This window comes from Hordeum vulgare, chromosome 4H, assembly GCF_904849725.1.
Source record: "Hordeum vulgare subsp. vulgare chromosome 4H, MorexV3_pseudomolecules_assembly, whole genome shotgun sequence".
Classification (NCBI taxonomy): domain Eukaryota; kingdom Viridiplantae; phylum Streptophyta; class Magnoliopsida; order Poales; family Poaceae; genus Hordeum; species Hordeum vulgare.
This window is the reverse complement of record NC_058521.1, coordinates 497,034,101-497,056,436: the sequence shown is the minus strand read 5'-3', so window position 1 is coordinate 497,056,436 and position 22,336 is coordinate 497,034,101.

Here is a 22,336-nt window from a genome sequence, read left to right as displayed (position 1 = left end):
ATCAATCTCCCTAAAGAGAAGTAGTTTAAATATCATCCTCCCTTAGATGTCAATGTAGTTGAACCCAATCCAGTTGAAGAGGAAGTCATTTCCTATAATGATCCTGTTGTTCCTAGTGCTTACATTGAGAAACCACCTTTCCCTGTTAGGATAAAGGATCATTCTAAAGTTTCAACTGTGATACATAGGGGCTACATTAGAACAACTACACCCCCTGAGCAAATTAGAGTTGAACCTAGAATTGCTAAACCACATGCTAGAGACACATAGGCCTGTTGTTGGCACGCCTGTTGTTTCTGTTAAGATAGGAGATCATTGTTACCATGGTTTATGTGACGTGGGTGCTAGTGTTAGTGCAATACCTCAATCCTTATATGATGAAATTAAAGACGAGATTGCACCTGTTGAGATGGAACCTATTGATGTCACTATTCAGCTTGCCAATAGTGATACTATCTCCCTGTGGGAACTGTTAGAGATGTTGAAGTCTTGTGTGGTAAAACGAAGTATCCTGCTGATTTCCTCGTTCTTGCTACCACACAAGATAGCTTTTGTCCCATCATATTTGGCAGACCCTTCCTCAATACTGTCAATGCTCATATTGACTGTGAGAAGCAAACTGTCACTGTTGGCTTTGAAGGTGTGTCACATGAGTTCAATTTCTCCAAGTTTGGTAGACAACCTCATGAAAAAGAGTTTCCTAGTAAGGATGAAATTATTTCCCTAGCTTCTATTGTCGTGCCTCCTACTGATCCTTTAGAGCAATACTTGCTTGAGCATGAAAATGATATGCATATGGATGAGAGGGATGAGATAGATAGAGTTATCTTTGAACAATATCCTATCCTTAAGAATAATTTTCCTGTTGAACTGCTTGGAGATCCACCCCCACCAAAGGGTGATCCTGTGTTTGAGCTTAAACAGTTGCCTGATACTCTTAAGTATGCTTATCTTGATGAAAAGAGATATATCATGTTATTATAAGTTCTAGCCTCTTAGAGCATGAAGAAAAGAAGTTACTAAAAACTCTGAGGAAGAACCGTGCTCCTATTGGATATACTCTTGATGATCTTAAGGGCATTAGTCCCACTCTATGCCAGCACAAGATTAAAACCGATCCTGATTCCAAACCAGTTGCTGATCATCAATGGAGATTAAATCCTAAGATGAAAGAGGTAGTAAGAATAGAAATACTAAAGCTCCTGGAAGCAGGTATTATCTATCCTATTGCTCATAGTGATTGGGGGAGTCCGGTGCATTGTGTCCCTAAGAAGGGAGGTATTGCCGTTGTCCCTAATGATAAGGATGAATTGATCCCATAGAGGATTATTACTGGCTATAGGATGGTGATCGATTTTAGGAAATTGAATAAAGCCACTAGGAAGGATCATTACTCTTTGCCTTTTATTGACCAAATGCTAGAAAGACTGTCTAAACACACACACTTCTGCTTTCTAGATGGTTATTTTGGTTTCTCCCAAATACCTATTGCACAATCTGATCAGGAGAAAACCACATTCACCTGCCCTTTCGGTACCTTTGCTTATAGACGTATGCCTTTTGGCTTATGTAATGCACCTGCCACCTTTCAAATATTTATGATGGCTATATTCTTTGACTTATGTGAAAAGATTGTTGAGGTTTTCATGGATGACTTCTCCGTTTACGGGTCTTCTTTTGATGATTGCCTCAGCAACCTTGATCGAGTCTTGCAGAGATGTAAAGATACCAATCTTGTCTTGAATTGGGAGAAGTGCCACTTTATGGTTAATGAAGGCATCGTCTTAGGACATAAAATTTCTGAAAGAGGTATCGAAGTCGATAAGGCTAAGGTTGATGCAATCGAGAAAATGCCATGCCCCACAGATATCAAAGGTATAAGAAGTTTCCTTGGTCATGCTGGTTTCTATAGAAGGTTCATTAAAGACTTATCTAAGATTTCTAGGCCTCTTACCAATCTCTTGCAAAAGGATATTCCTTTTGTTTTTGACGATGATTGTGAGGAAGCCTTCGAAATACTTAAGAAGGCTTTGATAACTGCGCCTATTGTTCAACCACCTAATTGGAACTTACCTTTTGAAATCATGTGTGATGCTAGTGATTATGTTGTTGGCGCTGTCCTAGGACAAAGAGTTGATAAGAAGTTGAATGTTATTCACTATGCTAGTAAAACTCTAGACAGTGCCCAAAGAAACTATGCTACTACGGAAAAGAAATTTTTAGCAGTCATGTTTGCATGTGAAAAGTTCAGGTCTTACATTGTTGATTCCAAAGTCACTATTCACACTGATCACGCTGCTATTAAGTACCTCATGGAAAAGAAAGACGCTAAACCTAGACTTATCAGATGGGTTCTCTTGCTACAAGAATTTGATTTGCATGTTGTCGATAGGAAGGGTGCTGAGAACCCAGTAGCAGATAACTTGTCTAGGTTGGAGAATGTTCTTGATGACCCACAAGCTATTGATGATAGCTTTCCTGATGAGCAATTGAATGTCATCAATACTTCACGTACTACACCGTGGTATGCTGATTACGCAAATTATATCGTTGCAAAATATATACGACCTAGTTTCACATACCAGCAAAACGAGAAATTCTTCTTTGATTTGAGACATTACTTCTGGGATGATCCTCACCTTTATAAGGAAGGAGTAGATGGTGTTATTAGACGTTGTGTACCTGAACATGAACAGGGACAGATCCTACGGAAGTGTCACTCCGAGGCTTACGGAGGACACCATGTGGGAGATAGAACTGCACACAAGGTATTGCAATCAGGTTTCTATTGGCCCACTCTCTTCAAGGATGCCAGTAAGTTTTTCTTGTCTTGTGACGAATGTCAAAGAATAGGTAATATCTGTAAACGTCAGGAAATGCCTATGAATTATTCACTTGTCATTGAACCATTTGATGTTTGGGGCTTTGATTATATGGGACCTTTTCCAAAATCCAACGGGTATGCTCATATCCTAGTTGTTGTTGATTACATTACAAAGTGGGTAGAAGTTATCCCAACTAGTAGTGCTGATCACAACACTTCTATCAGGATGCTTAAAGAAGTTATTTTCCCTATATTTGGAGTCCCTAGATATCTGATGACTGATGGTGGTTCACACTTCATTCATGGTGCTTTTCGTAAAACGCTTGCTAAGTATGATGTCAATCATAGAATTGCATCTCCCTATCATCCTGAGTCCAGTGGTCAAGTAGAGCTAAGCAATAGAGAGATTAAACTAATTCTGCAAAAGACTGCCAATAGGTCTAGAAAGATTTGGTCTAAGAAGCTCGATGATGCACTGTGGGCTTATAGAACTGCTTATAAGAATCCCATGGGCATGTCTTCGTACAAAATGGTTTATGGTAAAGCAGGTCATTTACCTCTTGAGCTGGAGCATAACGCTTATTGGGAAATCAAAGAGCTCAACTTTGATTTCAAAATTGCTGGTGAGAAGAGGTTATTTGATATTAGCTCACTTGATGAGTGGAGAACTCAGGCATATGAAAATGCCAAGTTGTTCAAAGAAAAGGTTAAGAGGTGGCATGATAAAAGGATACAAAAACGTGAGTTCAATGTAGGTGATTATGTCTTGCTATATAATTCTCGTTTAAGATTTTTTGCAGGCAAGCTTCTCTCTAAATGGGAAGGCCCTTAGATTGTTGAGGAAGTATATCGTTCCGGTGCCATCAAGATCAACAACACGGAAGGTAATTTTCCGAGAGTGGTAAATGGGCAGAGAATCAAGCATTATATCTCACGTACTCCCATAAATGTTGAAAGCAATATTATCAATACCTTAACTCCAGAGGAGTACATAAGGGATATTTATCAGCCTATTTCAGACTCCGAAAACGAAGAAGTATGTGAAGTGAACAAACTCCAAAACTTTTCCAATAGGAAATTTTCTCCGTTTTGGAATTTTTAGATAAATAGAAAAATTTAAAGCAGTCCACCCCCCTGGCCGCGCCTGGGGGGCTTGTGACCACCTCGTGTGCCTCTCGGACTCCGTTTTCTTGCGGAGTACACCTTCTGGTCAAGAAAAAAACATTATATATTCTCCCAAAAGGTTTGAACCTCGTATCACGCAAATTTCCTCTGTTTTCGTTTCGAGCCTGTTTTCTACCGCAGATTTAGGGCAAGATGTCTTCTCAAGATTCAGAGGGGGAGAGCTATGTGGCCAATTACCTTGCTAACCCCAAGGTCTATGGGGACTTGGATCATTATGGTTGGACCACTCATGAGGTAGAAGATTATGATCCCAAGGGGAAGGAAGGAACAAGTTCCGATGAAGAGGAGGCTGCACTACCCCCACCTAGAGACACACATGTGGAGTTCAAGAAGTCGAGCCTCCCTGACTCAAGGAAGAAACCTAAGATTTTTTTATCCCTTCTCGTCTTTTGCAGGAGCAAAAGCAAGAATTATGCCAAAGGGTGTTGAGGCTTGAAGAGGAAATTAATGATCTGAAGGAGCAACATTTTATGCTCAAGAGGAAATTAAACGAGTTCAAGACCTCTGCAACAACTCCACCACCATCACCTTTGAAGGAAGACAACTAAGCACGGGTATGGGCAATCCCCTTGTCTTGTGCTAAGATTGGGGGAGTTGTCCCGGTATCGTATCACCATCACATCTTTTGCCTTTACCTTTTCTTAGTTCGATCCTTTTTGGTTTTATCTTTCTCTAGTAGAATAAAGTTCTTAGTGTTTTAGGCTTGAGTTTTGCTTTGTGTCACCCCCGATATATTCGAGTTCTTGAGTCATATAATAGAGAGTGTTTTAGATAAGGGCCTTGCTTCATGCCATCATCTGAAAGAAAAGAATGATGAAAGAACAAAAGCATGAAAGATAATTTAATGATCTTATGGGAAGTGATGGCTTCACATATAAAAAGAATGTTGATTGAAACTTGTTGAGAGTGGACAAACGTAGACCTTGGTCATTGTCGCAATTAATAGGAAGTGATAAAGAAGGAGAAGTTCACATAAATATATCATCTTTGACACCATCTATGATTGTGAACACTCACCAAACTATTACATGCTTAGAAGTAGATGTTGGAGAAGGAAGACAACATAATGAATTATGTTTGCTTGGTTCCGAACAATGATTATATGACTAGAGATCCCTTAGCATGTGACGCTTGCTTCCACCTCATCTCAGCCAAACTTCCACACTAAGTAGAGATACTACTTGTGCATCCATAAACCTTCAACCCAGTTTTGCCATGAGAGTCCACCATACCTACCCATGGATTGAATAAGATCCCTCAAGTAAGTTGTCATCGGTGCAAGCAATAAAAATTGCTCCCTAAATATGTATGATCTATTAGTGTGTGGAAAATAAGCTTTGTACGAACCTGTGATGAGGAAGACATAAAAGCGACAGACTGCATAATAAAGTTCTTTATCACAGGAGGCAATATAAAGTGATGTTCCTTCACACTAAGAGGACACACATCCAAACCTCAAAAGCTCATGACAACCTCTGCTTCCCTCTGCGAAGGGCCTATCTTGTACCTTTACTTTTTGCCCTTGAAAGAGTCATGGTGATCTACACCAATTCCTTATTTCGCCGTTATCTTGGCTAACATCATATGCTGGTGATCTACAACTATAAAGTGATGTCAACTTGGACGTAAGTACTCATGAATTATTATTGTTAACATTACCCTCGAGGTAAATAGTTGGGAGGCAAAACTATAAGCCCCTATCTTTCTCTGTGTCCAACACAAACTTTGATCTCATGAGTACCACGTGAGTTGTAGCGATTGTAGAAGACAAAAGGATGATTGAGTATGTGGATTTTCTTTAAAAGTTCTTATTTGACTCTTTCCGATGTTATGATAAATTGTAATTGCTTCAATGACTTTAGGCTATTGGTTGTTAATTCTTAATAAAGTTCTTGATCCATACTTTACTTTGTGAAGGAATTATCACTTTAGCATAAGATATGATATGATGATATTGCTGTTCTAACTATGATCATGATGCCTACATGTCTGTATCTTGTTTTGTCGACACCTCTCTCTCTCTCTCTCGAAACATGTGGGCATATTTATTGATCTCGGCGTTCGCTTGAGGACAAGCAAGGTCTAAGCTTTGGGGAGTTGATACGTCCATTTTGCATCATGCTTTCATGTTGATATTTATCGCTTAATGGGTTGTTATTACACTTCACGGTACAATACTTATGTCTTTTCTCTCTTATTTTGCAAGGTTTACATGAAGAGGGAGAATGTCGGCAGCTAGAATTCTGGCCTAGAAAAGGAGCAAGTTTGAGATACCTATTCTGCGCAACTCCAGAAGCCGTGAAAATCAACGAGGATTTATTTTGGAATTTATAAAAAAAATACTAGGCCGAAGAAGTACCACAGGGGAGCCAGCAGGAGACCACAAGCCTTCTAGGCGCGGCCTACCCCCTAGCCGCGCCTAGGGGGCTTGTGGGCTCCCTGTTGGTCCTCTGCCCCCCTCTTTTTCTATAAGGAGGGTTTCGTTCCAAAAAAAATCAAGACGGGGTTTTCGGGAGGAATCGCCGCCGCCACGAGGCGAAACTTGAGCAGAACCAATCTAGAGCTCCGACAGGGCCGTCCTGCCGGGGAAACTTCCATAACGGAGGGGGAAATCGTCGCCATCGTCATCACCAACACTCCTCTCGTCGAAGGGGACTCATCACCATCACCATCAACATCTTCAACAGCACCATCTCATATCCAAACCCTAGTTCATCTCTTGTAACCAATCTCCGTCTCATGACTGCGATTGGTACTTGTAAGGTTGCTAGTAGTGTTAATTACTCTTTGTAGTTGATGCTAGTTGGATTACTTGGTGAAAGATTATATGTTCAGATCTTTGATGCTATTCAATACCTCTCTGGTCATGAATATTATTATGCTTTGTGAGTAGTTACTTTTGTTCCTGAGGACATGGGATAAGTCATGCTATAAGTAGTCATGTGAATTTGGTATTCGTTCGATATTTCGATGTGTTGTATGTTGTTTTTCCTCTAGTGGTGTTATGTGAACGTCGACTACATAACACTTCACCATAATTTGGGCCTAGAGGAATGCATTGGGAAGTAGTAAGTAGATGATGGGTTGCTAGAGTAACAGAAGCTTAAACCCTAGTTTATGCGTTGCTTCGTAAGGGGCTGATTTGGATCCACTAGTTTAATGCTATGGTTAGACTTTGTCTTAATTCTTCTTTCGTAGTTGCGGATGCTTGCTAGAGGGGTTAATCATAAGTGGGAGGTTTGTCCAAGTAAGGGCAGCACCCAAGCACCGGTCCACCCACATATCAAACTATCAAAGTAGCGAACGCGAATCATATGAACATGATGAAAACTAGCTTGACATAAATTCCCGTGTGTCCTCGGGAGCGCTTTACCTCCTATAAGAGTTTGTCCAGGCTTGTCCCTTGCTACAAAAGGGATTGGGCCACTTGGCTGCACCTTTGTTACCGTTGTTACTTGCTACTTGCTACGAATCATCTTATCACACAACTATTTGTTACCGATAATTTCAGTGCTTGCAGAGAACACCTTGCTGAAAACCACTTGTGAGATCCTTCTGCTCCTTGTTGGGTTCGACACTCTTACTTATCGAAAGGACTACGATAGATCCCCTATACTTGTGGGTCATCAGCATCGTGGTCGCCTCCTGGCCGATCTACATCCGACTCGCCTCTTCGACACCCCACACACCCTTGGGATGGGGCCCGACCGGCCTTTGTAGGCCACTTCAGGGAGGTGGGGGGCGATTCAACCACCGCCTATCCCGCCACCACCTCAACCAACAGAGACTAACGCAGCTCGCTTCCAGACACCACGAGGCCAGTTCTCGAATCCCGTGGATAACGTGCTGGCGGCAACCCGCCACTTGGATCCCTCCCAATTTACAAATACTCCCCGGCCGAGGTGGAGGCGAGAAACGCCATCGAGATGCTCAAAACCGCGGTGGTCCAACATGCGCAATATTCACACAGCCTTGACCGATTGCACTCTACACCCCAGGCGAGTCACACCAGGAGTCGTCATGAGGACCAAACCGCAGTGACCAGCGGGCAACGGCGCCCACCGCAAACCAACCCGCCCGGGATGCACGATACTCGAGCCCAAGACATCGTGGATGCAACACGAGTCGCCCGTCTGATGGAGACGATGGCCGCGGCGGGTCAGGGCTATCCGGCTTATACCCAGACCCCTCTCGCATCGCTCGATACAGGCATCAGGCACGTTGGGGTGCCATGTCTCATGCCCGCTCTGCGCAATGAGCGAATGCCAAAGGATTTCAAGGGGCCGAGGAAGGTACCCAATTACACACCAGATCTCGAGCTTGGGTCATGGATCAAGAGTTACGAGCTTGTGATGGATATGCTCAATGTGAACGAGGCGGTCTGCTCCAAGAATTTCCGAGGGACTTGGAAACGCTCAATGACCATCGTCGACTTACAACACTGCGTTCAGCTGTCGGATGAGTCGGCCCATCATTGGACACGGCGAGTTGCAGAGGTCATTCATTCGTTGGACGGCATCTCGGCGGCTCAGGCAGTGTTGATTCTAGAGAAAAATTGCCATTACGAGCCTTTGGTGCTGAAGCTTGGGCGACTCAAGCGTAAGGTGTAGGACATGGGCGAGTTGATGGACACCCTGACTAGGTATGCCGAGTCAGACGACACTAAAGATCCTGGGTATGATGATGACAAGGTTAGCACCACCAGGAGAGGCGACTCGTCAAAAGGTAACTCCCAGTTTCAGGGGCGGGGTCAGCACAACCATGGCGGGCAAGGTAAGAGGAGACAACAAGAAGGTCCCACAGACTTCGTCACCAATACGAATGCCGGCAACGGGAACCAACGCCAAAAGAAGCGGGGCTTCAGCGGGAAGAAGCCGCACAATTATCATGAGATGCTCAAAGGCTCCTTCCCACATCACACCACTGCTGAAGGACCGGCTACCCACTCCTGGGAGGATTGCTATGTGATGCAGTAGTTCTGAGCTGAGGCGCTCAAGAAAGGCCAAGGAGGTGATCAAGGAGGGCGATAGGAACAGTTCGACGTGCCCGGGTCACGCCGAAGCCCGTTCAGTGGGTTTCCTAACCCGGGTCTGTAGGGCGGGTCACAGCCTAATAGTAGACAATACCAAGTTCACAATCAACAGTGGTATAACCCACAGGGCGTGTTTCAGCATCCGCCCCCGCAAGGAGATCACCAGCGGCAGGATGACAATAGCGTCTTTCAGAATAACCCTAAACAGCTGAACAATGGACAATATCATGTGTTCACCACCAGCACTTGCAAACGAGACCAGAAGGTGAAACATAGAACTTTCAGCATGGCTGAGCCGGCACTCCCTAGGTACCTCCATTGGTCCGAGCAGCCCATCACCTGTAGTAGGGAAGATCACCCGCCCCGAGTTGATAACCCTGGCGATTTGGCCTTGGTCGTGGCTCCCCAAGTCGGAGGGTACACCCTTTCCAAAGTCCTTATGGATGGTGGCAACAACATAAACATCTTATACTTGGATACCTTTCGAAGGATGAACTTTTCACAGAAAGACTTGATGCCATCATCTACGGTTTTCCACGGCATCGTTCCGGGTAAGTCGACCTACCCAATTGGGCGGATTAAACTTAACGTGGCTTTTGGCACAGAGTCTAATTACAGGAGCGAGTCACTCATGTTTGAGGTGGTCAAAATCAAGAGCCCTTACCACGCGTTGTTTGGAAGACCGGCTTACGCTCGATTCATGGCTCGCCCATGTTATGTTTATCTCAAGCTCAAAATGTCTGGTCCTAGGGGGGCTATCACAATCAATGGAGACAGGAAAATAGCCCAAGAGTGCAAGGAAGGCGACGCAGCTTACGCTGAAACGGCTTGCGCGGCTGAGGAGCTCAAGTTTCACCAAGCCAATGTTGACCCGGCAGATATGACGTCGCTCAAGAGACCAACGATCGACTCCGAGCCGCCCCTCAAGTTTAAACCAATGGATGACACCAAGTATCTCGTAGGTTCAATGAAGAACGGCGCAAGGCAATAGGAGAGGAAGTCGCCCGGCTTTTGGCCGCCGGATTCATCATCGAGGTTTTTCATCTTGAATGGTTGGCTAACCCGGTCCTGGTGCTCAAAAAGAACGGTACTTTCTGCATGTGCATCGACTACACCGACCTCAACAGAGCCCGTCCAAAGGATCCTTTCGCCCTTCCCCGCATTGATCAAATCATTGACTCGACGGCAGTAATTTCTCAACATCATAGCTATCCTTACACGCAAGAAAGTTGTCACGCCCAAGAGGCGACCCTATCCTCAATTTGGCACGAGGGCCTCGTCAGGGATAGAAGCGCATCTCGTCGTGTCGCAAGAATGGATATCGTTACAAGTACATGTACTGAAAAGAAGAGATATACATACAGAGTTGGCTTACACTCGCCACGAGCTACATCAGAGTCACATCAGTACATTACATAAACATCAAGAGTAAGAGCAGGGTCCGACTACGGACGAAAACAAACGAGAAAATAAGAACGACGTCCATCCTTGCTATCCCAGGATGCCGGCCTAGAACCCATCCTAGATCGATGAAGAAGAAGAAGAAGAAGCAACTCCAAATGAACAATCAACGCGCTCGCGTCAAGTAACCTTTACCTGTACCTGCAACTGGTGTTGTAGTAATCTGTGAGCCACAGGGGACTCAGCAATCTCATTTCCAAAGGTATCAAGACTAGCAAAACTTAATTGGTGAGGAAAGGTTAATTGGTGAGGTTGCAGCAGCGACTAGCATGTATTTGTTGGCTAAACTTACGAGTACAAGAAATAAGAGAGGGAAGATCTACGCATAATGGACGTGAACTACGAATGATCAAATGAATGATCCTGAACACCTACCTACGTCAGACATAACCCCACCGTGTCCTTGATCGGAGAAGGAACTAACGAAAGAGACAGTCATGGTTACGAACACAGTTGGCACATTCTAATTAAGTTAACTTCAAGTTATCTAGAACCAGTGTTAAACAAAGTTTCCACGTTGCCACATAACCGCGGGCACGACTTTCTGAAAAGATTTAACCCTGCAGGGGTGCTCCAACTAGTCCATCACAAATTACCACAAGCCGCATAGAAATCCTCAATCACGAAGCTCGCGATCTCATCGGATTCCCTAGTGGAAAACCTCAACTCTGAGGTTACACAAAGCATCACCGGAATCCCGATGCACTAGATATTTCGTCAAAGGTAAAACTAATCCAGCAAGGCCGCCCGACGTGTCGACGATCCCGATAGGAGTCGCGTACCTCGTTCTCAGGACACGGCGGATGAGCTTGATGTCGGGATCGCTAAACCTCCGGGTGACCAGAGGGGCGCCGGACATCGCTCAGGTGGGACCAACACTCATGAGGAGCACTGGCCCGGGGGTTGATTAAATTATCCTCGGGGTCCGAAAAGTCCCTATGCAATTTTATTAGGTGTTTAGGCAAATGTAGTACCAAAGTTGGGCCTTGCCAGACCAGCTTTAATCTAAAACGAATTATCAAGGGGGTCCCCATAACAACCCCGATCGTGTTAGGAGCGCTCATTTATGGAACATAACACCGGTAGCCGAAAACTAAGGGGGCAAAGGTGGAACAAAACACCAGGCTAGAAAGGCCGAGCCTTCCACCTTTTACCAAGTATATAGGTGCATTAAATTAAATAGCATTAATATGGTGATATGACAAGGAACCCATGTTATCCCATGGAAGCAACTACACCTGCAACTAGCAACGCTATCAACAGGGTTAAGCAAGCAGTAACATAGCCAATCAGTGGTTTGCTAGGTCGAACAGGTTGAAGGTAATCATGGCATTGTTGAGAGGCTGATATTTAACAGGTGGTAGGCAACGAGACATAAACGATAGAAGGGATAAGCTAGCATGGCAATGATAGTAATTGTATCTGGGTAAATGGTCATCTTGCCTGAGATCCCGCTTGGAAGAAGAATGACTCTGAGAAGTCGGCGAACCAACGTGGTCGAATGGGTCCTCACATTCCGACACGCTTGCGGAACTCTATCGAGACGGAGCAAACCGGAAACAAGCATCAACACAGATATTCACCACGGCAAAAGCAAGACATGATGCAAACCCTAATATGATGCATGATCAGTTCATCGATGCAAGGGATGGCATGGCAATTCACATCACGCAAACACTACACTTTAAGTGAAGCTCGATCTGCAACGGGTTGCATATCGACGAAACTCCACGATTAATTATTTAATTCACTCCCGATTATTTACACGGCATTATTAAATGTTTTTAACATGGCAACGGGGTGAAGCACAAATTAATCTACCTAGCTAGGCATTTTAAATGAGGCCGGAAACGACATATAGCATCTTCGAAATGACCCCACGCGTTAAATTCTAATTATGTCCAGATTTATCCTAATCACATTTTATGTTTGTTAAACGGAGAAAAAAAGTGGAACACGTGATTCTACTCGTCGTTCTGGTCCATTTACATATATGGCACATCTCCATCGGAGCTTCGGTTAATTAACTACGTCCTAAACCGGTTTTAACACGTCGGCACACAAACCGATGCAAACAACACACTAACAACCTTGAACATGCATGAGAGTTGGAAATTGTTAATCTATACAAAATTCTAGCCAAGTTACATATCTAACTCGTCAAAAACCGACGCACGGAATAGAATCTATGGGCGTTTGAAAAATATACCTATATCCTATATCCTGAAATAGCAAAATTCCTAGCGTAGATAAAAAAAGAACTGGGCCCAATCTGAAGACACAGTGCAACAGGTCAGGCCCAAGCGTGACAACATTAAAAGAAAAAATACAAAGGAAAACAACAATATGGGCCAGCTGGGATTTGAACCCAGGACTCCTTGCAACCAGAGCGGCTGCGCTAGCCAACTTTGCTAGCACTCTGTTTTGAAATAGCACAGGATTCTTTCGAAAACAAGTAGCAGTACCATGGCGCATGCACATCAACAAGAAAAATAGAGCAAAAAATATATAGCCACGGGTGGGATTCGAACCCCAGACCCAATGGTTCAGGCACAGATCGGCTACCAACTAGGCGAGCAACAAGTTTGTGAACAAAAACAACGTCGAGGCTTTGTATTAAGCGCATGTTCCGACTTCTACAGGAAACGAAAAACACAGGCACAACCTGCAGTGACGGGCGCGATGCGGGGCTTCAGTTCGGCACGGACTACAGGGGCGGCGCCGACGGGGATCTTCGCCAGCGGGCTGGGCAGATCCGGACGAGGGGGGCCCGTTCCCGAGGCTGTAGGCGCCGGGCGCAGCTGTCGATCTAGGGCGGCGGCGGCGGTCTCCCGTTCTGCTCCTGGCAGAAGAACGAGTAGAGGGAGAGATTAGAACAGAGGAGGGAGAAGAAAAGAGAGAGGGAGAAGAGACGGATGGCACAGGGGCACCGGCCTGGGCGTGGTGCTACTCCGGCGAGGCTGGCCTCGAGAGCTTGCTGCCCCCGTTCTAGATCGGAAGCGTCGGCTGGGGTTGGGACTGTTGTTGCTGTTGCTGGCGCGGGGCGCATGTACGAAGCAGCTCCGGACATGGGGGCGCTCCTGGCCGAGGTAGCAGCGACCAGAACGGCAGCGGGGTTGGCTTGGCTCGGACGATGAGGGGGCTACGGATGCTCTAGTTGTTGGATCGAGGCCCCATGGGGCGGCTCGGCTGCTGCAAGACAGAGAGAGATGAGACGAGGAAGAGAGAAGAACCAGGGAAGAGAGGAGGAGAGAGGAGCAGGGGCACCGGCGCGTATGCAGGGAGCTACCGGTGACGGACGCTGGCATCTGCCGGCTCCTGGACGCATCCAACATACAGAGTAGAAGGTGGCATCGGGGCATGCTTCTTGCTGGTTGGGCAGGGGAACGAGATCCCGAGGAAACAGGAAGAGTGGCGACGGCGGTGATGGGACAAGATCCCTAGGAATTAGGGTTGAACCTCTTTTATATAAAGATATTGAATTGGGCTAGAGTCTATCAGGACCCTCTGATGCAGATCAGACGGTCGAGAATAACTAGGTTAGGGAGTCCAATGGACAAACCGATGATGGTTTGCGGTATTACGGGGTTGAACCGGATCCAACGGTCACAACCGTGTGTTTCGGGCACCGGGAGGTTTCGGACTGGGCTGCGCGTAGGGGCGGTGCACTGTGCAGAGGCGCTAGGCGGAGATGACAAGGAAAAACGGGCAACCCGGTGACAGAGTTTAAAATACTGAAACGTCCGACAATCGACCGGCTATAGTGCCGCTATATAATAAACGGCATGGGTGACAAACGAGCTCCGATCGCGATGAAATTTGACGGACGGCCTACCTACACTAAATTAATACCGCACGCCAAGTTCCAGCTCAATCAGAGAAAGTTTTACGCACACTTTAAAACAAGGTTTCGATGATGCCGCGGGCGCGTGCGTATGTGGTCGAGCTCAGAACGGACAACGACGAGAACCGGCAACTAACAACGGATGCAAGTTTTGAAAACGGGCGGCAACGGGATGCCGATGCAATGCTGATGATGTGCATGATGCGATGATGATGCGACAAAAGAAAACAGACACACGACGAAAACGGAAAGAAAGGGGAATCTTCTGGAACGTCGGCATCGGGCTGTCACAACTCTCCTACACTACAAGAGGATCTCGCCCCGAGATCCAAGAATGAAAGGAGAAGAGGGTGAGAAGAACAAGAGGTAAAATCTTAGTCGCTTCTTTGACAAACGAGTGAAACCAATGATCCTTGAAAGTTGCAAGGCGATGAGGAATGAAATGAGAAAGAGGCAAGAATTCACGGAAAATTTCGGCAGCACTTCGGTAGGAAAATGGGACAAACAATTCGATAAGAAGAGAGAATTAGATAGAATTCACAACAAACAAGTAAATAGAACAAGGGAACACCATGATCTTGATAGAACAACATGATAGACCCAAAAGAGCAACATCACAATGACTCCGGAACAATAGAATAGGAACTAGCTCAAACGGAAGAATATAATGAAGAGAGAATGACAACTACTAACTCCAATGAACTTGGCAAGCACCCTTGCGAGAAAAATTGAACGGAGTTGTTGGAAAATAACAACGAAAGAACAAGACAGTAGTGGGCTTATGAAAATCATCTCAACATCTATGAGGTGACAACCAACCACTACAAGAACCAAGGATAGATGAAAGCAAGGATATCAAAACTTCTTACACGAAGAGGGTGCTTTGAGAACTGGGATTAATGACAAGCACCATGATAGCAACAAGCCATAGGAAAAGCTTTAGGTGAAATCCAAACCAAGATAGCTCAATGAAGAACTCATGGGTTGCAAATATCTCATGATCAAAGAATCGATGGATTTAATTATCTCATTCTTGAAAGGAAAACTCTTCGAGGCTCCTACACTAACAAGAATGCTATAATACCATCTCAAAGGCTAAAGGAACAACAAATGCACTGAAATGCAAGGGAAAGAATGCTTGAGGTACTCCAAGAGGAATGTTGAAGATCACTTTGAGAATAAATTGATATGATGATGAACCGCCATGAAGGACCTCTGTATGATTGATGCAACGATATGAAGGTAGAAAAGAATAAGATTATGACCTTGCCAAAATTAAGATTAAGCCTCACAAAGAGATACTTAAAAGAACTTAGAACTCCGGAAAAGAAAGATAAGCACCTGAGAAAAGAATCGATATCATGAGCCATTCCGGAAGAAGAATTCAGATTACTATGAACAAGAATAAGAATTATGTTATGCTCATCCTTCATCAAATTAAATTGATGACAAGCAATGGATTTAGCATCCAACTTATTCTACTAGAAATGAATCTTGAAGAGGCGGAGAGATAAGCACCACTTGAGGCATAATTGAAGGAAGCACCGGTGAGAATTGACAATTGAATAGGACACCACGAATTAATGAAGATACATGAAAATGAAGAGATCATGAGCCACCTGAGAAAAACTAGAACAAGGCACCGGATAAACGAGAGACGAATGAAGAGACAACAATGGAGAAGAATTGAGGATGAAAGCTGCAAGCTGAGAACGAAGATTCTTCTGGAATGATGGCCTTCGGAGGAACGACAATTAAAACAACTCAAAGAAGCACCGGGTAGCGAGAAAGGATTGCTCATGACTGACAACAATTAAGAAGATGGCACCAAGCTGAAATGATGAATCTCCAAGAGAATGAACCAAGATTGAGAGAAACACTCCTTCGGATTGCAAGCTGAGAATGATGACGAGAACAACACCACCAAGAGTTAATGAGACACTCCGGAATAAAGAAGAATGAAATGTTGAGCCAAATATGAGAATTAATTCGAATAGATTTTTGGAGAAGGGATATGACTGATGAAATTCATACTTACGTCATAGTTGAAAAGATTTAATGATCTCCGGGAAAGATTACAAGAGCCATAAAAGATCCTGGGAAAAACCTGTGGGTTATGGGCCCACTCAAAGAAACCATCGTTGAAAAGATTGCTAGAAAGAGAGATATTGCACTGGTATATATGAAAATTAGATGAGGTTGAGCACCTCGAAATTATTGAAAGAATAGGACACAAGAACCTCTGAGATATCTTCAGCACTATGGACGGATCATAGATGAAAGAATAACAAGATAGGTTGATAAGAACTTCCAACATAGGAAAGAATTACAAAGACGAAAAGGATATGATGAACACGGATAACTAAATTGAATTCACTGGTAAGGATGACAAGAATGAATAAAGATGAACATGAAGCTCCTGAGAATCTTCACCACGAATCACCGAATAAGATAGAATAGAACAAACATCGAAAGCACAATGAAAAGAAAACTCCTGGATAAAAAATTGAATCACTGAAGAAAAAGGGCGGGAGGGCGGGGAGAAATACACACAACTTGAGACAGATGAGATGAACTTCGAAATAAAATGAGAGAATGATCTGCAAAAATTAGAGAGGATTGAATTCACTGAAGAGAAGCACACCGGTTGGAAAAGAATTGATATGACAACTCCGGTAGACAAGAATTGATATGACAATTTGAACGAACAAAATAATTAGTACTCTCATAAAAATATGAGAACACCTCTTGAAAAGATCTGAAATCACCACTTGACATCGAAGCAACACAAATTACCACATTCAACAAAACAAAGGGTGCGGCTTGCAATTAGCCAGAACAAACTCATGAGATAGATTTCGTCCGATATTTTCGTGTACAGGATCGCACGGGCTCGATCCTTACAGTAGCCATCAAGTGCAAGGCTGTGCACCCGACATACGAAGCGTCCCCGAGTCATAGCAAGCTACAAGGACTCTTTAATACACAACGTGTACCGTTGTAAGTCGACCGTGAACAAACGAATCTACTAGATGTCGAACCCCAACCTAACATCATGCATTTGTTGGAAGATTGTCCTATAAGCAACTACTTGAATTCCCACCTATGAATTCCCGAAATTTCTGGTCATGCAATCTGGTACACGGATACAAGGAGTAATATCACACAACTCCTATACTAACCCGTCACCTGTATCACATCCGTCAACACATAACCAGAATCTCGGACCTTCATCTACAACAGACCATCGTGATCACAACGATACAAAGTATGGCAGTACTCCCGAACAATCTGCACCAGTACTGGGGACATCAGGGTTATCTCGCCACTACTAGTATTGAAGCAATTACGAACATCCTTCGTTCTGAGATACTAAGAAATCTGAATGATAACGATGTGCTCGAGAATCCCCTGGAGCTCAACTCCCGTGAAACTCAAAGCAGATAGGAGGCACCAAGACATAACTCCGTCACATCGACATCATATAGATCCCAAGAATATCCGCGTGATCCTAAAAAAAATTTGAGTGGGAAGAGGAGTAGAATTAAATTATTACGTCAAGATTCCTCACCAGAGCATAGAAGAGGAGAAAAAAGAACCCTACACTCCGATATATAACTGGACTCAAAGCAGTTTTTCACTAGACTCGACTCGGCCAAGTTCGAACAATCAAGGGGGCTCCTAGGTCGGTACTGCTCTGATACCAACTTGTCACGCCCAAGATGCGACCCTATCCGCAATTTGGTATGAGGGCCTCGTCAGGGATAGAAGCGCATCTCGTCGTGTCGCAAGAATGGACATCGTTACAAGTACATGTACTGAAAAGAAGAGATATACATACAGAGTTGGCTTGCACTCGCCACGAGCTACATCAGAGTCACATCAGTACATTACATAATCATCAAGAGTAGGAGCAGGGTCCGACTATGGACGAAAACAAACGAGAAAATAAGAACGACGTCCATCCTTGCTATCCGAGGCTACCGGCCTGGAAGCCATCCTAGATCGATGAAGAAGAAGAAGAAGAAGCAACTCCAAATGAACAATCAACATGCTCGCGTCAAGTAACCTTTACCTGTACCTGCAACTGGTGTTGTAGTAATCTGTGAGCCACAGGGGACTCAGCAATCTCATTTCCAAAGGTATCAAGACTAGCAAAGCTTAATGGGTGAGGAAAGGTTAATTGGTGAGGTTGCAGCAGCGACTAGCATGTATTTTGTTGGCTAAACTTACGAGTACAAGAAATAAGAGAGGGAAGATCTACGCATAATGGACGTGAACTACGAATGATCAAATGAATGATCCTAAACACCTACCTACGTCAGACATAACCCCACCGTGTCCTCGATCGGAGAAGGAACTCACGAAAGAGACAGTCACGGTTACGCACACAGTTGGCACATTCTAATTAAGTTAACTTCAAGTTATCTAGAACCAGTGTTAAACAAAGTTTCCACGTTGCCACATAACCGCGGGCACGGCTTTCCGAAAAGATTTAACCCTGCAGGGGTGCTACAACTAGTCCATCACAAATTACCACAAGCCGCATAGAAATCCTCAATCACGAAGCTCGCGATCTCATCGGATTCCCTAGTGGAAAACCTCAACTCTGAGATTACCCAAAGCATCACCGGAATCCCGATGCACAAGATATTTCGTCAAAGGTAAAACTAATCCAGCAAGGCCGCCCGACGTGTCGACGATCCCGATAGGAGTCGCGTACCTCGTTCTCAGGACACGGCGGATGAGCTTGACGTCGGGATCGCTAAACCTCCGGGTGACCAGAGGGGCGCCGGACATCGCTCAGGTGGGACCAACACTCATGAGGAGCACTAGCCCGGGGGTTGATTAAATTATCCTCGGGGTCCGGAAAGTACCTATGCAATTTTATTAGGTGTTTAGGCAAATGTAGTACCAAAGTTGGGCCTTGCCAGACCAGCTTTAATCTAAAACGAATTATCAAGGGGGTCCCCATAACAACCTCGATCGTATTAGGAGCGCTCATTTATGGAACATAACACCGGTAGCCGAAAACTAAGGGGGAAAGGTGGAACAAAACACCAGGCTAGAAAGGCCGAGCCTTCCACCTTTTACCAAGTATATAGGTGCATTAAATTAAATAGCATTAATATGGTGATATGACAAGGAACCCATGTTATCACATGGAAGCAACTACACCTGCAACTAGCAACGCTATCAACAGGGTTAAGCAAGTAGTAACATAGCCAATCAGTGGTTTGCTAGGTCGAACAGGTTGAAGGTAATCATGGCATTGTTGAGAGGCTAATATTTAACAGGTGGTAGGCAACGAGACATAAACGATAGAAGCGATAAGCTAGCATGGCAATGATAGTAATGGTATCTGGGGAATGTTCATCTTGCCTGAGATCCCGCTTGGAAGAAGAATGACTCCGAGAAGTCGGCGAACCAACGTGGTCGAACGGGTCCTCACATTCCGACACGCTTGCGGAACTCTATCGAGACGGAGCAAACCGGAAACAAGCATCAACACCGATATTCACCACGGCAAAATCAAGACATGATGCAAACCCTAATACGATGCATGATCAGTTCACCGATGCAAGGGATGGCATGGCAATTCACATCACGCAAACACTACACTTTAAGTGAAGCTCGATATGCGACGGGTTGCATATCGACGAAACTCCACGATTAATTATTTAATTCACTCCCGATTATTTACACGGCATTATTAAATGTTGTTAACATGGCAAGGGGGTGAAGCACAAATTAATCTACCTAGCTAGGCATTTTAAATGAGGCCGGAAACGACATATAGCATCTCCGAAATGACCTCACGCGTTAAATTCTAATTCTGTCCAGATTTGTCCTAATCACATTTTATGTTTGTTAAACGGAGAAACAAAGTGGAACACGTGATTCTACTCATCGTTCTGGTCCATTTACATATATGGCACATCTCCATCGGAGCTTCGGTTAATTAACTACATCCTAAACCGGTTTTAACACATCGGCACACAAACCGATGCAAAAAAACACGCTAACAACCTTGAACATGCATGAGAGTTGGAAATTGTTAATCTACACAAAATTCTAGCAAAGTTACATATCTAACTCGTCGAAAACCGACGCACGAATAGAATCTACGGGCGTTTGAAAATATACCTATATCCTATATCATGAAATAGCAAAATTCCTAGCGTAGATAAAAAAAGAACTGGGCCCAATCTGAAGACACAGTGCAACAGGTCAGGCCCAAGCATGACAGCATTAAAAGAAAAAAATACAAAGGAAAACAACAATATGGGCCAACTGGGATTTGAACCCAGGACCCCTTGCAACCATAGCGACTGCGCTAGCCAACTTTGCTAGCACTCTGTTTTGAAATAGCACAGGATTCTTTTGAAAAGAAGTAGAAGTACCATGGCGCACGCACATCAACAAGAAAAGCAGAGCAAAAAATATATAGCCACGGGTGGGATTCGAACCCCAGACCCAATGGTTCAGGCGCAGATCGGCTACCAGCTAGGCTAGCAAGAAGTTTGTGAACAAAAACAACGCCGAGGCTTTGTATTAAGTGCTTGTTCAGACTTCTACAGGAAACAAAAAACACATGCACAACCTGCAGGGACGGGCGCGATGCGGGTCTTCAGTTCGTCAGGGACAGCAGGGGCGGCGCCGACGGGGATCTTCGCCAGCGGGCTGGGCAGATCCGGACGAGGGGGGGCGTTCCCGAGGCTGTAGGCGTCGGGCACAGCTGTCGATCTAGGGCGGCGGCGGCGGTCTCCCGTTCTGCTCCTCACAGAAGAACGAGCAGAGGGAGAGATTAGAACACAGGAGGGAGAAGAAAAGAGAGAGGGAGAAGAGAGGGATGGCACAGGGGCACCGGCCTGGGTGTGGTGCTGCTACGGCGAGGCTGGCCTCGAGAGCTTGCTGCCCCCGTTCTAGATCGGAATTGCCGGCTGGGGTTGGGACTGCTGTTGCTGTTGCTGGCGCGGGGCGCGTGTATGAAGCAGCTCCGGACATGGGGTCGCTCCTGGCCGAGGTAGCAGTGACCGGAACGGCAGCGGGGTTGGCTTGGCTCGGACGACGAGGGGGCTACGGATGCTCCAGCTGTTGGATCGAGGCCCCATGGGGCGGCTTGGCTGCTGCAAGACAGAGAGAGATGAGACGAGGAAGAGAGAAGAACCAGGGAAGAGAGGAGGACGGAGGAGCAGGGGCATCGGCGCGTATGCAGGGAGCTACCGGTGATGGACGCTGGAATCTGCCGGCTCCTAGACGCGTCCAACATGCAGAGCAGAAGGTGGCATCGGGGCATGCTTCTTGCTGGTTGGGTAGGGGAACGAGATCCCGAGGAAACAGGAGGAGTGGCGGCGGCGGTGATGGGACGAGATCCCTAGGAATTAGGGTTGAACCTCTTTTATATAAAGATATTGAATTGGGCTAGAGTCTATCAGGACCCTCCGATGCAGATCAGACGGTCGAGAATAACTAGGTTAGGGAGTCCAATGGACAAACCGATGATGGTTTGCGGTATTACGGGGTTGAACGGATCCAACGGTCACAACCGTGTGTTTCAGGCACCGGGAGGTTTCGGATTGGGCTGCGCGTAGGGGCGGTGCACTGTGCAGGGGCGCTAGGCGGAGATGACAAGGGAAAATGGGCAACCCGGTGACAGAGTTTAAAATACCAAAACGTCCGACAATCGACCGGCTATAGTGCCGCTATATAATAAACGGCACGGGTGACGAACGAGCTCCGATCGCGATGAAATTTGACGGACGGCCTACCTACACTAAATTAATACCGCACGCCAAGTTCCAGCTCAATCAGAGAAAGTTTTACGCACACTTTAAAACAAGGTTTCGACGATGCCGCGGGCGCGTGCGTATGTGGTCGGGCTCAGAACGGACAACGACGAGAACCGGCAACTAACAACGGATGCAAGTTTTGAAAACGGGCGGCAACGGGATGCCGATGCAATGCTGATGATGCGCATGATGCGATG